We start from the raw sequence: 15,598 nt of genomic DNA on the forward strand, positions 1-15,598 counted from the left end.
TTTATTTATTTGAACACATAATTATTGGTACAAAGAAGCATCAGTTACATATGCGCCACACAAATCTCATTTGATTTGTGCGCGAGGGCTGTGATACTGCCCAGGTACCCAAACTGAAGGAGGTGGTTTTCTTAGGGGGGCAAAACCGGAGCCTTTGACCTAAAGAACTGATCCACAAGGCAGTCGAGCATCGTGAGGAAATGCAGTTCCGTGGTAACCGTTGGCCAATGATTGATTAATACGCCATTTGTTCCCTCAGGATACTGGAGCTCATGTGTACCATTGGTTTGTAATCAGGATATTCCAACTCCCCTAGATGGACTTACCGTGTCCATCAACCCGGTTAAAGTACCAGACATTTCCTCCTCTTAATTTCGTAAACAACACCTCATTGACGAGAAGGCAGTGAGTAGGACTTCCCTGGCAGAGGCTGTATACGTGTGGCCATGTGAGAGCATTTCGAGATGGAGAGCGGACTCTCCTCAATGTCGATCATACCAGGACATTTGAGGGCACACATTAATGATAAACATTTCAATCAAGGTATCTTACCTCAAGTTCAATATAATATGTTATGGTACCTTCTAACCTAATAAATGTGACTGTGCGTCTTCAAGTTAATCCCGTAGGAAATAGTTTAAAAAAAGTAACTGTATCATCAGTTAGTTACTACCTTTTTCAAGAGTAAATCAACTAGCTGAGATGTATTAATTGTCAATATGCAAACAGATAATTCATCGTAAGCAAAGATGGATAGTGACTAATAGTGGAATCTAGGACAAGCGTTTCGTCCTATTTGGGACTCGTCAGCTGGACACACCTGCATCTCAGAGTTGATGTTCACTCTAGAAATCGAACCCAGTACTGTTTGCTTCAAATGTCATCACGTTATCCACTCAACTTCTAAGTCCTGATAGCCACTTTCAGTCCTAAACATCAATGGGGAGATAATTCTTCATTTCTTAAAGTCGAATCCCGTTAAACAGGAGAAATAGGTTCTATTGATTGATATTTTTTTGGTGATTACCTAGGCAATGGTAATAATAGAAAGGTTTAAATAAAAATGTGGTGAAATTTAAATACAGATGTGGTGTATACTACTTATGTCTGTCGATAGTAGTAGTATGTAAGGCAGATCAGAAATGGAATACCTGGCAGTAGAAGGTTGAAAACATCGAATTGAAGAGAACAAGATTGTTAATACAGAGTAATTATAATAACAACAGAAATGAAGGGTTGATGAAGTTTGTAAGAGACAACTGATGGAAGATATGTAAATAAAGTATTGAATGTATGATCATCATATTTTACCAATACATTCTATAATTTTGTACTTTTATTATCAGAATGAGTTTTGTGGAGATTTAGTATTTTCATAGTTGAAAGCGTGAGTCAATTGAAGCTAGACCACAATGGAAAACCTGGAAGCACTGGACGGCCGTTTCGTCCTACAGTGAGACTCCCCAGCAGTGAGCATTCACGACCATCGGATGCCGGCTCAGTGGTCTATCAGTTAAGTGCTCTAGTGATAGACTGGTGGGTCCTTGGTTCGAATCTCGCTAGGCGAGGTCATGGGTGCGCACTGCCACTGAGGAGTCCCACAACAGGACGAAACGGCCGTCAAAGAGTAGTTCCAGGTTTTCCCTGCTAGTCTAGCTTCAATTGACTGATGATTTCACCTATGAAAATTTTGTATTTAACAATAACATTGATCTGCCCAACTTGACTTCATCGTTGACTATACGTATAGTGGATTTTTAGTAGCCACTAAATTTGTCAAAATTCATAATGAAGAGATCTAACTAATCCGATTAAATAAATGAATCATGTTTTAAACTAGTAACCTTTTAGCTGAATGCTAAGTAATACAACTATTAAGGTATATCTTAGAGATAGAAGACCATGGGTTCGAATCCTGCGTGCAGGATCCTGTATGCTCACTATTCACCTGTCCCATACTAGGACGAAATGACCGTTCAGTACTTCCAAGTTCCCCATGGTGGTCTAGCTTTTAATGAACTCATGAATTCAACTATTAAGAATGAATACAATATCCAAAAAAACCTTATTCTGTGAATAGTTACTTAGTTAATAGATTGGACTTTGAACCATAAGTTTCATTGTACCACATATTTATATAATAACCTAATGTATATTTACATTTAAATGTTTAGTTTTGTAGAACATTGTAGCTGGTTATTCAGTGTTAAGTGTAACAGAATACTAGTTATAGGACATTCATAATACAAAACTCTAAATATGTATACAATCCAAGAATATAAATACTAGAATGACGCAGTTAGACCACCATAGAAAACCTGGAAGCATTGGATGGTTGTTTCGTCCTAGTATAGGATTCCTCAGCAGCGCTCATCCACGATCCCTCATGCGGGAATCGAATCCAGGACCTATCGGCGTCACGCTCTAACGCTTGGCCTTCAGAACACTGAGTTGTAATCCAAAGGTGTTAATGTCTAACCTCAAGTAATCCACGAAATTGCTCCACCGCTCACCATTGTCTTTAATGAGTTACTATCTCACAACATATCTGGTTGAACTCCACTGGTCCATGGTGATCTAGCTTCAATTGACTAATGAATTCAACTATTAACTTGCTAAAATCTCCACAAAACCCTCTTTTGTATGTATCAAACTACAAGAAAAAAATTGTACAAATGTATCATTTCATGTTAATCTACATCAGGAATTAACATTATCTATTGAAAGTTGAAAGGAACTCGGCTTTTTTTTCCTTTCAAGAGCGAGAACAGCATATTTACAACTGAAGAACATCTGGAACTCAAAACTGTATCATGAGACAAGCCCTCACATGGAATCCTGAAGGTCAAAGGAAAAGAGGAAGACCAAAGAACACATTACGCCGAGAAATGGAGACATACATGAGAAGAATGAACAGAAGTTGGTTAGAACCAGAAAGGAAGGTCAAGGACAGAGTGGATTAGAGAATGCTGGTCGGCGGTCTATGCTCGATTGAGGGTAACAGGCGTAAGTAAGTATGTGACATTCACATTAGCTGGTAAACGTGGTCTATTGTGACATCTGAATATACTGAAGTACTTTTTGTGGATGTATTGAATAACTAAGTTAAGGGATTTGAAAGAGAGATATTTGTGTCATTTTACGTTTCATGATATGTATTATTTATGTAATCAGAATTCTTTAATTAAGTTTATACGGCAAAGAACTGATTCGATAGACATGATCATCTTGACGATTAATTCTATTTGAAACAACAACGTCATTACTTACTTACGCCTGTTACCACTCGTTAAAGAGCATAGGCTGAACACCAACACACTCCATTCAACTCTGTCCTCAGCAATCCTTTCTACTTATTTCCAGTTGTTATTCGTCCTTTTCATGTCTGCTTACAGTTACCAACTCAATGTCCTGTTTGGTCTTCCTCATTTCCGTTTCCCTTCAGGATTCCAAGTTATCACTTGCCTCGTAATACAGTTTGTTGATTTCCGTAGCATATGTCTTATCCACTTCCAACATCTTTTCTTAATTTTTTCTTCAGTTGGAAGCTGGGTTGTTTTCTCTCCTATGGTAGGTTGTTACTGATGGTATCCGGTCAACGGATATTGAGTATCTTGTGTAGACAATTGTTCATAAATACTTGTAGGTTTTGATGATAGTTGTAGTAGTACTTCTCCACATTTCCGCTTCATACAATAGAACTATCTATCTGGACGTTCATATTGAAGGTTGTTACTTTGATATTAGTTGACAGACAGTTATTTTGAGTTCCATATGTTCTTCAACCTTAGGGAAGATGTCCTTGCATTGCTAATCCTCGTCTTTATATCTGCACCAGATCTTCCTTGTTCATAAAAACAATTTATTTGCTTACAATCATGGTCCACAGGTAAGAAATCTGTGTGAACAATGCCAGGCTAATTTCCATTTAATGTGTTTATTGAAGCATTAATTCACATCTATCTTTACCAAGAAGAGTTTGAATATGATTCTGTGAACTTCCCCCTCTCCAATGTAATTTAAAGAGTAATTCAATCTTAGAAGGGGGTTTCGTGGAGCACTGGACTGCCGCTTCGTCTTATTATGGGACTCCTCAGCAGTGAGCATCCATGATCCCGCCTCGCGAGTAACACAATGTGTAAATTGTTTCTTCATTCAATTCTACCCCTTTTTTCTCCCGTATGATGTCTACTGAAAATCTCGATAGATTACATTTTGTCTACGTGTGAGTTATTCTATCCACATGTAATTAACGTTATATGAAGGGGGGATAAATTTTTCAACTCTATCTAGGCAAGTGGTAGAACCTTTAGTAACTGAATCAGTTACTTCTTTACGCCTGCTACTCCGAATGGAGCATAGGCCGCCGACCAGCATTCTCCAATCCACTCTGTCCTGGGCCTTCCTTTCTAGTTTTATCCAACTTCTGTTCATTCATCTCATGTCTGTCTCAATTTCTCGTCGTAATGTGTTCTTTGGCCTTCAGAATTCCATATGAGGGCTTGTCTTGTGACGTAGTTGGGTGATTTCCTCAAAGTGTGAATCAATGGTTAAGATGAATTACACCTTCATATTCACGATTCAATTTACTTATAACTGTAACTAAATAACTATTCACATGAGTTACATAATATTCAGAAGAAGTCAGTCAGTCACAACGTAGAGCTTCGTACGTATGTACATCAGTTCGAGTTGCCACATCACATCAACACAGAGATGCAGTTGTCTATTCAAATCACATCGTGGTAGAGGTAGTAAGAGTATAAGCATTATGTGAAAGATTAGGCTTTGAAGATGTTATTGAAGGAGTATAATCCAATGAAATAAATTTGGAAAGAAGAAAAAGATAGAGGCATGAAGAATTCAGAAGATTATAATTTATGTGAACACAAACAGTGGATGCACCTACGCCATTGCAAACGACTTTGAGCCATGTTATTCAAGGTCTCCAACCATCGATTGCTATCATCTCGCTGATCCCGACCAGGTAGTTCACACCTAACAACATGGCTCAGTGGACTTGTCAGTGACTTCACGGATTTGTGCCACGTTTTGGTCTGGCCGCCCTTAGCTTTCTTCCAACCTACTCCTACACCATGAAACATTGCACGTCGGGGCAATCGGCGGTTAGGCATACGTAAAACGTGTCCCAGCCATTAAGAAGAAGTAATACTATATGTATGTATCATATCAAAACCATTGAATATACAATCAAATTTACATTCATTTAAGATAAGTATATTCATGTAAATATATTTGGAAATTGTTGATTTACAGTCATATGATATCAGAAGTTTATCTTAGTGTACTTGGATTTCTTTTTTCACGGTATTGATTCCGATAAATATGAATTTCAGTATATCATGAGAGTAGGTGGCTTATGTTCCTTCACGAGGGGTAACAGGAGTATGTAAGTAAGTAACTAAGTAAGTATGTAAGCATGTAAGTAAGTAAGTAAGTAAGTAAGTAAGTAAGTAAGTAAGTATGTATGTATGTATGTATGTATGTATGTAAGTAAGTATGTAAGTAAGTAAGTAAGTGAGTGAGTAAGTAAGTGTGTACGTATGTATGTACGTATGTATGTATGTAAGTAAGTAAGTAAGCAAGTATGTATGTAAAGTAAGTATGTAACAAGTTTACTTGGCATTATTTGCTTGTATCTTCCCATTGTTTTTAAGGACTGTAAATGATCAGTCTCTTGTTGACATATATGCATTCTGTGTGGACTGCCTTGATATTGACTTAAGTCACAAGTTTTATAACCAAAGATGGATAGTGGCTAACAGTTGAATCCAGGACGCGCATTTTGTCCTATTTTGGGATTCGTTGGCTGGATGTGCGTGCATCTCAGAGTTGATGTTCGCTCTGGGACTCGGACTCAGTATCTTTCGCTTCAAATGCCATCACATTATCCATTCAGCTACTGAGTCCTGATAGCCACTTCCTTGTGAAATGGAGTGTAGTATGAATTCACTTGGTATTGTTAGTTTGAATCTTCCCATTGATATTTTAGACTGCAACTAGTCAGTCTCTAATTGGACGAAACGCGCGTCCTGGATTCCATTGCTAGCCACTATCGATTTTTGCTTACAATGCTTGTGAATTAAGGCTATATCGAGGCAATACGCGCAGTATTTACATATAGCCAATTAGAGACTGACCAGTTGCAGTCCTAAATGTCAATGAGAGGATTCAAACAAACAATACTAAGTGAAATTTATAGTGTTTGAATGTTTTAATTAATTGAAGTGAATAGGTTTTGTAGAACTTGGTTTTGTGTTTAGACAGTACTCATCACAGATTGATCATAGATGAGGTACTATCGTAAATCAATTGACACTTGTTATTCATTTCTTTTTGGAATGATATCTATCAACCGTGGACACTCACGACCTCATCAGGGATGGAACCCAGCACTTTCATACCTTGCTGAAAGCTCTTAACCACTAGAATCACTAGGTTGAGGTCCAATGGTATAATTTCAACCTTAGTTAATTCATAACATAGAACAATGACCATTCATTCCCACTGATGATAATTTTTTCACAACTTTACGACAGACATTAGGAGTATCTTGGAGTTAGTCACCGATGTGTTGACCACTTTAGTTCAGCGTAGGGGGTTTTGCGAATTTTGAATTAATTTGTAGGTTGTATTCATTACAGATTGATCTCGTTTGGATTATCATTCAAAACCAGGAAGCCTTTGACAGTTGTTTAATCCTAGTATAAAACTCCTCTGTAATGTGAACAAGATATCCTGTGCTCCATAATTTTCTGTGGTATTCCAATGGAGACCATTCTATGTAGAATACAACCTACTTCAATTAACTTTCAAATATCATTCACAATAAGAATGGTATCCGTGATATAGATCTGATAATTAATGTCTCAATTTTGCTGGCCAGTGAATCAGTAATGTGCGATGGCGTTTAAAGCGGAAAATACTGGGTTTGAGTCCCAGAGTAAACATCAACTCTGAGATGCAGGTACATCCAGATGACGAGTCCCAAATAGGACGAAACGCGCGTCCTGGATTCCACTGCTAGCCACTATTCATCTCTGCTTACCATGCTTGTGAATTAAGGTATATCGAGGCAATACGCACAGTATGCACATATGCCAATTAGAGACTGACCAGTTGCAGTCCTAAACACAACGATGGGAAGAATCAAACAAACAATACTAAGTGAATTCAAACTTCACCCCATCGCACAAGCAAGTAGCTATCAGGACTCAGTGGCCGAGTGGATAACGCGTTGGCGTTTGAAGCGAGGGTACTGGGTTCGAGTCCCAGAGTGAACATCAACTCTGAGATTCTGGTACATCCAGCTGACGAGTTCCAAATAGGATGGAACGCGCGTCAAACTGAATTCCTCTAGTAGTCACTATCCATCTTTGCTTATAATGCTTGTGAATTAACTTTATATCAAGGCAATACGGAGAGTATGCACATATGCCAATAAGAGACTGATTAATCGCAGTCCTAAATATCAATGGGAAGATTCAAACAAACAATCCTAAGTGAATTCAATAATCACAATACTTTAATATTTTCAACCCGATCAATGACTTCCGTTAATTCAATAAAAGTTATCACATGGCTGATCCAGATTCATGGAATAAATTTGTATCCATACTGCTAGGCTTCAGTGACTGTTTGTGTCTAACAGGAGATTTCTTTCATATGAACAGTCTAGTTAATTACCTCCGACTTGGAGCTCTTCTATGTTTACTACCAATCTCTAGTACGGATAAGAGAGACACAGGATGAGAGCAGAGTCAACAACTCAATCGCGTAAAAATGAGTCTTCCTAGAAAAGTACTAACCATTTTAGTTACTTTATTGAACTATTCTTTGAAGTTTAAAACTCTTATTTAAATTAAAGAATCAATTGATGAGTTAACTTGTCTGTTTGTGGTGTTTGCTACTGATATCGACAGATATAAGTAGTATGTATCGTCAGTTGAAAGTGAAATGTCTGGAAGCAGAAGGTTGAGAACATTGAAGAAAAGCGATCGAGGACAGAGAATGATTCATGTGGAAACGAAGGGACAGTCAAGTCTGAAATGATTGATTGACAATTTGTCAATGAAGTATCTACTGTATGGTTCTCATATTTTACTAAGATGTTCTGTAATTTGTGTGTTCAAGCCCATTCCATTGTTCCCACCTGTGTTCTCATTTACTACATGTTGATTACCGACTAATTTGAACAATATATAATTGACTATTTTATTTGACTAAGCAAGTAAGATTAGTTAACTTATATTTAAGAATTAAATAAATTAAGCCAAATAAAGGGCGGGTCTTTGAAATCTCTCCAATCGATTTGTATCTTTATAATGGGTATGTAGGACAGAATTCCTACAATTGAAGAATATATGGAACTCAAAACGACTATCAACTAACTTCAAAGTGAGAATCTTCAATATGAACGTCAAGACAGTTCTACTGTATGGAGCTGAAACTTGAAGAGCTACTAAATCCATTTTCAAGGAGGTACAAGTATTTATAAACCGTTGTCTACGTAAAATACTCAACATTCACTGACCGGATACTATCAGCAACAGCGTTTTATGGGAGAGGACAAACCAGCTTCTAGTTGAAGAGGAAATTAAGAAAAGATGTTGGAAGTGGACAGGACATACGTTAAGGAAATCACCAAACTGCATCACGAGGCAAGTGCTAACTTGAAATCGTGAAGGGAAGCGGAAAAGAGGAAAGCTAAAAAACAAATTAAGCCGGGAAATAGAATCAGATATAAAAGGGATGAATAACAACTGGAAATAACTTGAAAGGATTGCTGAGGACAGAGTTCGATAGAGGGTGCTGGTTGTCCGCCTATGCTCCTCAACGAGTGGTAAAAGGAGCCAGTAAAGTAAAAAAATACGTAAGTAAGCAAGTAATCTATATTGCTTTTTTCGTCAATCATGAATAGTATGAAACTTGCACTCTTAAACAGAGATTACTAGCATTTAGATATATTTGACAAGTTCAATTTAATTGCTTATCATAAAAGTCATACAGTAATAATGAGGTGTTAAAGTACTAAGAAGTCATAAAGACATTTCTAGGAATTCTTTTAACTACTTGTAAGTAGCATATTTTATAAAGTTTAAATAGTAGAACGAATACAAAAATCAAACTGTAATCTTGTGGCAATGTTTGATCGAGGAATTTCATGTAACAGTGTTCATTAAAACAAAATTCATTGGGCGTTATGAGGCAAAACACCACGAGCATTCCAATTTAATTTTGATAGACCTGTAGTGACCTACTTTTCACTACGAGAACACGTATAATGGAAACAATTATTATTATAACCAACTGTACCAGTGGTTGTTTTACTGTACTTGTTTGTTTAACTCTACCAAAAGTACTTTTCGTTCCACTGTCTATCTTGCTTGTACGAACGCCCTTACCTTCTGCCATTTTGCCTGTTATCTTCGGCACGTCTCGGTATTCTTTCAATAACACGAGATCGCCAATAAATAAACTTTATCTGGACTAATTGCAGCCTTCTGGTTTTTGATCTATCGAAGGAACCAAGTCGTTTTCTGGCACATAATCTTATTGTAGTGGTGATCGTAGTCAATCGCGACTGCACACCCATCTACAGACCTGTGATTACGCTTTATTTGTCTATGAAATGCATAACTAGAAATTTTTGGTTTTAAATAACACTCTACTACTTGGGTGAAAAATGATAATTCATAAACCTCTGTAGTAAATTGTAAGCAGAGATGGATGGTGGCTAGTGATGCTGTAGGAACTGAATTCGACATAGTATCCTGACAAGACTCGGTTGACTTGAACGAATGACGAAGACTCCTTGAAAACACCCTCCTTCAGTCCGTCCATCTGTACCTTCTTTTCCGGCCACGCGTTGAACTCCTTGGATCATCCTCCTGAAGAATTTGTAATACTGCAAACTCATTAGGAATAAGGACATTGCCTGGAATAACTAGCATCGCTTCATGGATGCAGATGCCTGATATGATCTAATTTGTGTATCAATAAAATAAAGTGTCATACAATAACTCAGCCGTTTCATCTGATCAGATTTATAGATGACTATATGTTTCTATACAGTTTTATGAAAGCGAGGGTGCGCAATACTTTGAACATCCTGGATCAGAACCCTTAAAAGTGTCACTCCCATAACTTTGCCCTTGGACTTCTAGCTAGGAAACTCTAATTTAATTATTTGGTCTATCACACTTTTTGTCCAATGACTAGTGCCACATCTGACCTTTGTGTAGTTTCAATTTTTCGATTTCGGGGAGATTTTTAGGTGCATATATCCTTATAGATCAGCTAGCTTGCGAGGCACCTGACTTGGAGCCCTAATTCAACGTGTAGTCTCTCGCTGTTTCCCTATCGCTTTCCTTTCTTAGTTTCCCCTATTTAAACGTGAACTGTTCTTCGGACGAAAAGAGTGATAAAAAGTCCTGTTAACAAAGGGGGTGACATGAAGATAGAGTCGAAATGCGGAATAATTTCCTTGTTTTCGACTGTAGTGAAAGTCATTAAAAAATATTACTACTTTAGTAAATCTATTCAACCTGAATCGCAAACGTTTTTCCTATCTGATGGATCCCGTAATACTAACCCTTTGAACGACTGGAGTAGGTATGATAGTTTAACAAAACATGATCACTTGGTGCGCATTGATTTCATAGACTTGTAGTGGGTGTCGAGTCGAGGACGGACTATGATCACCACTACTATTCGGTTGCGCGCCCTAAAACGACTTGGTTCCTTTGATAACTCGTAAATCAGAAGGTTTTAATTAATCCAGATCAAGTATATATATTGGCGAACTCGTGCTATCGATAGAATACCGAGACGTCCCAACGGGTACAGGCAAGATGGGCAGAGCGTAAGAAAGTTCGAACCGAACAAGGCGGATAGCGGAACAAGAAGTGAGTCTGATACAGTTAAACAAATACAATAGAACAATCTCTGGTACAATTGGTTACAATAATAATAATTGTTTCTATTATTCCAATCGTGTTCTTATCGAGACTGGCCGTTCACCAAGATATCCAACAAGCCTGAACATTGCATTTTTTCTCAGATACTGAGCTGTGTGGATAAAAAGTGATTATGAGTGACCAAACTCTTGAAGCTGTTCTTTGATTTTTCAACATTATGAGAAAATAAAGGTGCAGGTTCAGCAGATATTCGATAGTGCAGCTCTCACGTTTCGCAGGCGGAATGGGACAAATGGAATCATTTTTCTTCGCTGTTTAAACACCATTTAGTCATAAGATTTCTAATGATTCTCGAAGCAGCTGAGCTTCTGTATACGGCTTGAAAACTTTCCTCAGAAGAAAATCAAATTGTGGATGATATGAAACAACTGTCAGATCTCAAGAACTTAACGGGTACTACCCATGATTCAAAACCGGACGTGAATAAAACCATCATTATAAGCCCTCAAAACGTCACAGCCAGCAAGTAAACCAATACGGAAAGGGCTTTATAGGAAAAGAACAGGAGGGCGAACAAGTAACAAATAACTAGGAGCACAAAAATACAATCTTACGGATACAGCCACGGATTTCCTCATTAACGCAACGAGAATTATACCAGTGCCTGATCTGCAGATTGCAGAAGGTAGTCAAGTCAATGATTGGCCAAAAATGACGTCTATAAAATAAACCATATAAAAAAACCATACCAAGAGTAAGAGGAGGGCTAAAAGTTAAGAAATGAAACCTCGTAATGAACCCAAAGATATCTCTCGATGAGGTCAGTTATTCTTCACGAGTTCAAGAGGTTTTCTAGTAGAGACACGAATGCTTTTTTCAGAAGAAATCAAGCTATATTAAGTCACTAATAAACATGCTACTTCTGGAAGCAGTAGCAGTTGTTAGCGAAACTTGAAAACTGTGTTCAGGCTGAAAGCCCTTGTTTAAAAGAAGAGTTGGGTATCTTGTTAAAAAGTAAAGCGAGTAGATACCTGTTCAATTCCATAATTTTATGGTTTACTTTACACAGGATGGCTTGATAAGCTAGACCTCTCTCTCTAGTCTGTCCTGCTTCAGATTATGAAGTGATGTAATTTTGATGTAAAGAACTTCAGTCTTCAGCCTTCAGAAATAAGGATAGTAGGTTGATGAACCTGTGTTAATCCTGACAGATTTCCTTCCAGTGAAGGTCCAGCTTCTTCTTGAAAATGTTCACTGATGGTGCTGACACCACTTGTTCTAGTAAAGCGTTCCAGTCATTGACCACTCGATGAGAAAAACGGGACCCCACCTTTAGTTTATTAGATCGCGGTTTCAGAACCTTCTTGCTATGACCTCGGAGATTATTAGTGCTGGAGGAAGCAAAAAAATAAGACATATTAACACCCGGATCATAATTAAAGATACGAAATGCCAGTATAAGGTCACCTCGCGTCCTACGATAAGATAAGGGGAAAAGGTTTAGACGTTTTAAACGCTCATCGTAAGGGAGTTTAGAAAGACTCTCTACTAATTTTGTCCCTACACGCTGGACACGCTCAAGCGATTTAGTATCCTGTATCAGACAAGGGCTAGCTGCTTGGATACAGTATTCTAAGTGTGGCCTTACATAGGTGGGATATGAAATTCGAAACATATCCTCGTCAAAGCATTTAAATGCTCTGCGAAGCGACCATAGCGCGCGAAAGCCTTTGGAAGCAACCGCATTGCAGTGCGTAGTAGTTTTTAAGTCGTGACTTATAATTACTCCTAAGTCTTTGTGCTCTTGAACGCGTGGCAGAGATGTACCATTATTGGTATAATGGTAACTAATGTCGTGCCCGATGTGCATGAACACTCTCTTCTTGGAATTAACTTCCAGGCCCCAATCATGAGCACATCTAACTAATTCGTCTAAATCTGCTTGCAGATAACAACGATCAGTCTCATTTCTTATTGTTCTCCAGATTTTAACATCATCCGCAAACAATAACGTCGACGACTTAAGTAATAAAGGTAGTTCATTAATATACAGAAGGAAAAGTAGAGGGCCTAAGATGGTGCCTTGGGGCACACCACTGTTGACCAGTTTCCATTCGGATAGCGTTCCATTGACCCTTACTCTCTGTCTGCGGTCACATAAGAAGCTTCCTATCCATTCCTGTATAGCACCTGTTATTCCAAAGCTCGAGAGCTTTAGCATAAGACCTAAGTGTGAAACCTTATCAAACGCTTTGCTAAAATCTATGAATATCACGTCGACAGACTGGCCGTTGTCTAGGGCAGCTGTCCAATCCTCTCTCTCAATAAGTAAGTTGGTCAAGCATGAATGTTTGTTACGAAACCCATGTTGCTCGGGAGTTAACAGATTGTACGAATCTATGTGACTCAGTAGCTTAGCCCGAATTAATTTTTCAAGTAACTTAACTACTATACTGGTCAGGCTAACAGGCCGGTAGTTAGATACGATCCGTCTCTGACCATCCTTAAATATAGGACTAATTATGGCGTCTTTCCAGTCTCTAGGTAGTTGAGCCTGTGAAAGGGACATGTTGAAGAGCATCATGAGCGGTCTTGAGATAATGTCCGCAAGCGATGACAGCAAACGTGGGTGCAACCCATCGGGGCCCGGTATCTTACAAGGTTTTAGGTTAGTTATCAAAGGAAGAACAATATCGTCTGTCACGTGTAAAGGTCCTATGGCTGGTATCTCCTTGTCAATGGGACAAGTAGTTGTAACACTACACGTAGAGTAGACTTCACTGAAATAGTTAACAAATGTCTCCGCTTTCGCTAGATCAGATTCAGCCAATAAAGCTGAATTTTCGCTTAACAGTAATGAGGGGATACCATCACTACGTTTCGTCCGCCTTTTAACGTACGAAAACAGTCGCTTCGGACAGGTACGGCTATCGTATGCCAACTGTCGTTCGTAAGCCATGCGGGATTTAGCTATGGTCTTTTTACATATATTCCGGATTTTTTATATTCGCACTTAAATGATGCCTGACCTGTTGACAAGAATAAGTCCCAGAAATGTTTCCTACTCTTCAACAGCTTCCGGGTTTCCTTATTAATCCATGGAGGGCATTATGATAGCTTACGTGCTGACCATGGGATAAACGGTTGAGTTACGGATTCGAACGTAGACTTAAACCTATTCCATGCATCATCAATCGATCCATCAGCATCGACCGACCAGTCAATTGAGATAGCATAGTCCCTTATTGCCGGAATATTAGCTCTCCAGATATTTGGACGGGGTGGAGCAGATGCAAATTCTATACCATGTATCCGGAACTTAAAGGAGAGTACGACATGGTCACTATTCACCATTGGGGGAAGGTTTTGAATGTCGATGATATCTTCACAGTGGTGTGTGAGGACAAGGTCTATCAATGACGGATTATGTTCCAAGTCTATATGCGTCGGCTTAACGATACATTGTACAAGTGCACATTGAATAATTGATGACAGAAGGACGCTATCGAAACCCCCACCTGGAGCTGTGAGCTCTATCCAGTTTATATGGGGTCCATTGAAGTCTCCAACGATGAGACAAGATTCTGCTTTACTCCAAGAACAGACGTGTCTTAGGATAAAGTCGTCAGCGAGACAACACGGACTACGATATATTCCTCCTATCGTCACTAACCCATTTCTAGACCTAATTGTACAACATACTACCTCACACGTACCACTTACATGCGCCTCCGATATGATCGAGTTTATGCAGAAGTGGTCCCTAACATATAATATTATGCCTCCTCCCTTGCGACTTCTAACTCTATCACTTCTGATACAGATGTAGCCTGAAATGACTGGAGAACAGTCTATATCTACAGTGAACCAAGTTTCGGTGATAACAATTATATCCGGATTTAAGTCGTCTACCATCAAACTTAGCTCAGACATCTTATTCCGAAGACTACGAGCATTCGTGTAACACACATTTAAGGTGTTTTTGGAGACATACGTTCTACCCACACAGGTCTCGGAAGCATTGGCTTCCATGACCTGACTGCCCGAAAACCCTTAATCGTAAGGTTCGCTTCACTGTTTAGCTTTCGAGTTTTTAACTCTGTTAGAGCATTCTTCCACTTGATCCGATCCTCAAGTGGCCAGGTCGAATACGGATGTTTGAGTCACGAGTTTTGCGTGAGTTATTTAGTAATACGTCCCTTTCCTCAAAATTACCGAGTACTAATTTAAGGATCCTTCTCCGTTGGGTTTCGCCTTCAACATATTTACCGAGTCTGATGACTTTCGAGATATGTACCCCTGGGACCTCATCGGGGAGTATATTTCTGATGAGAGATCCCACTAACTGCAGGTCGTGGGCATGTCTCTTAGCGGGATCGGTGTCTTTCGATTCTGCCAAGTTCCAGATGATTACACTAGGGACCTGTTTAACTTCCTTAAAAGTCGTGTTCACGGCCTTCGACCGTGACGTCAGATCCTGCCGGTTAGCTACCGGCTTCTTACTGTTAACTTTCTTTATAACAGTGTCATGTGGGTCGAGCGAGTGACTCACAACACATTTGGTGAAGTTAACTGTTTCATCCACACAGTATTAATATTTTCTTACTTTGGACTTGAGCGGAGTGCCTATGCTCACGACTGAGTCCACGAGACTATCG

At 38.9% G+C, this 15,598-nt stretch overlaps 1 non-coding gene across 1 annotated transcript; it reads left to right on the forward strand.

Annotated features, from left to right (window-relative positions):
* Positions 1-7,236: 7,236 nt before the first annotated feature.
* Positions 7,237-7,302, forward strand: Smp_tRNA_01592_Gln_TTG.1.1. The gene has a single exon. It is a non-coding gene (tRNA).
* The last annotated feature ends 8,296 nt before the right edge of the window (positions 7,303-15,598 follow it).

This window comes from Schistosoma mansoni, chromosome 2 (genome assembly GCF_000237925.1).
Source record: "Schistosoma mansoni strain Puerto Rico chromosome 2, complete genome".
Classification (NCBI taxonomy): Eukaryota; Metazoa; Platyhelminthes; class Trematoda; order Strigeidida; family Schistosomatidae; genus Schistosoma; species Schistosoma mansoni.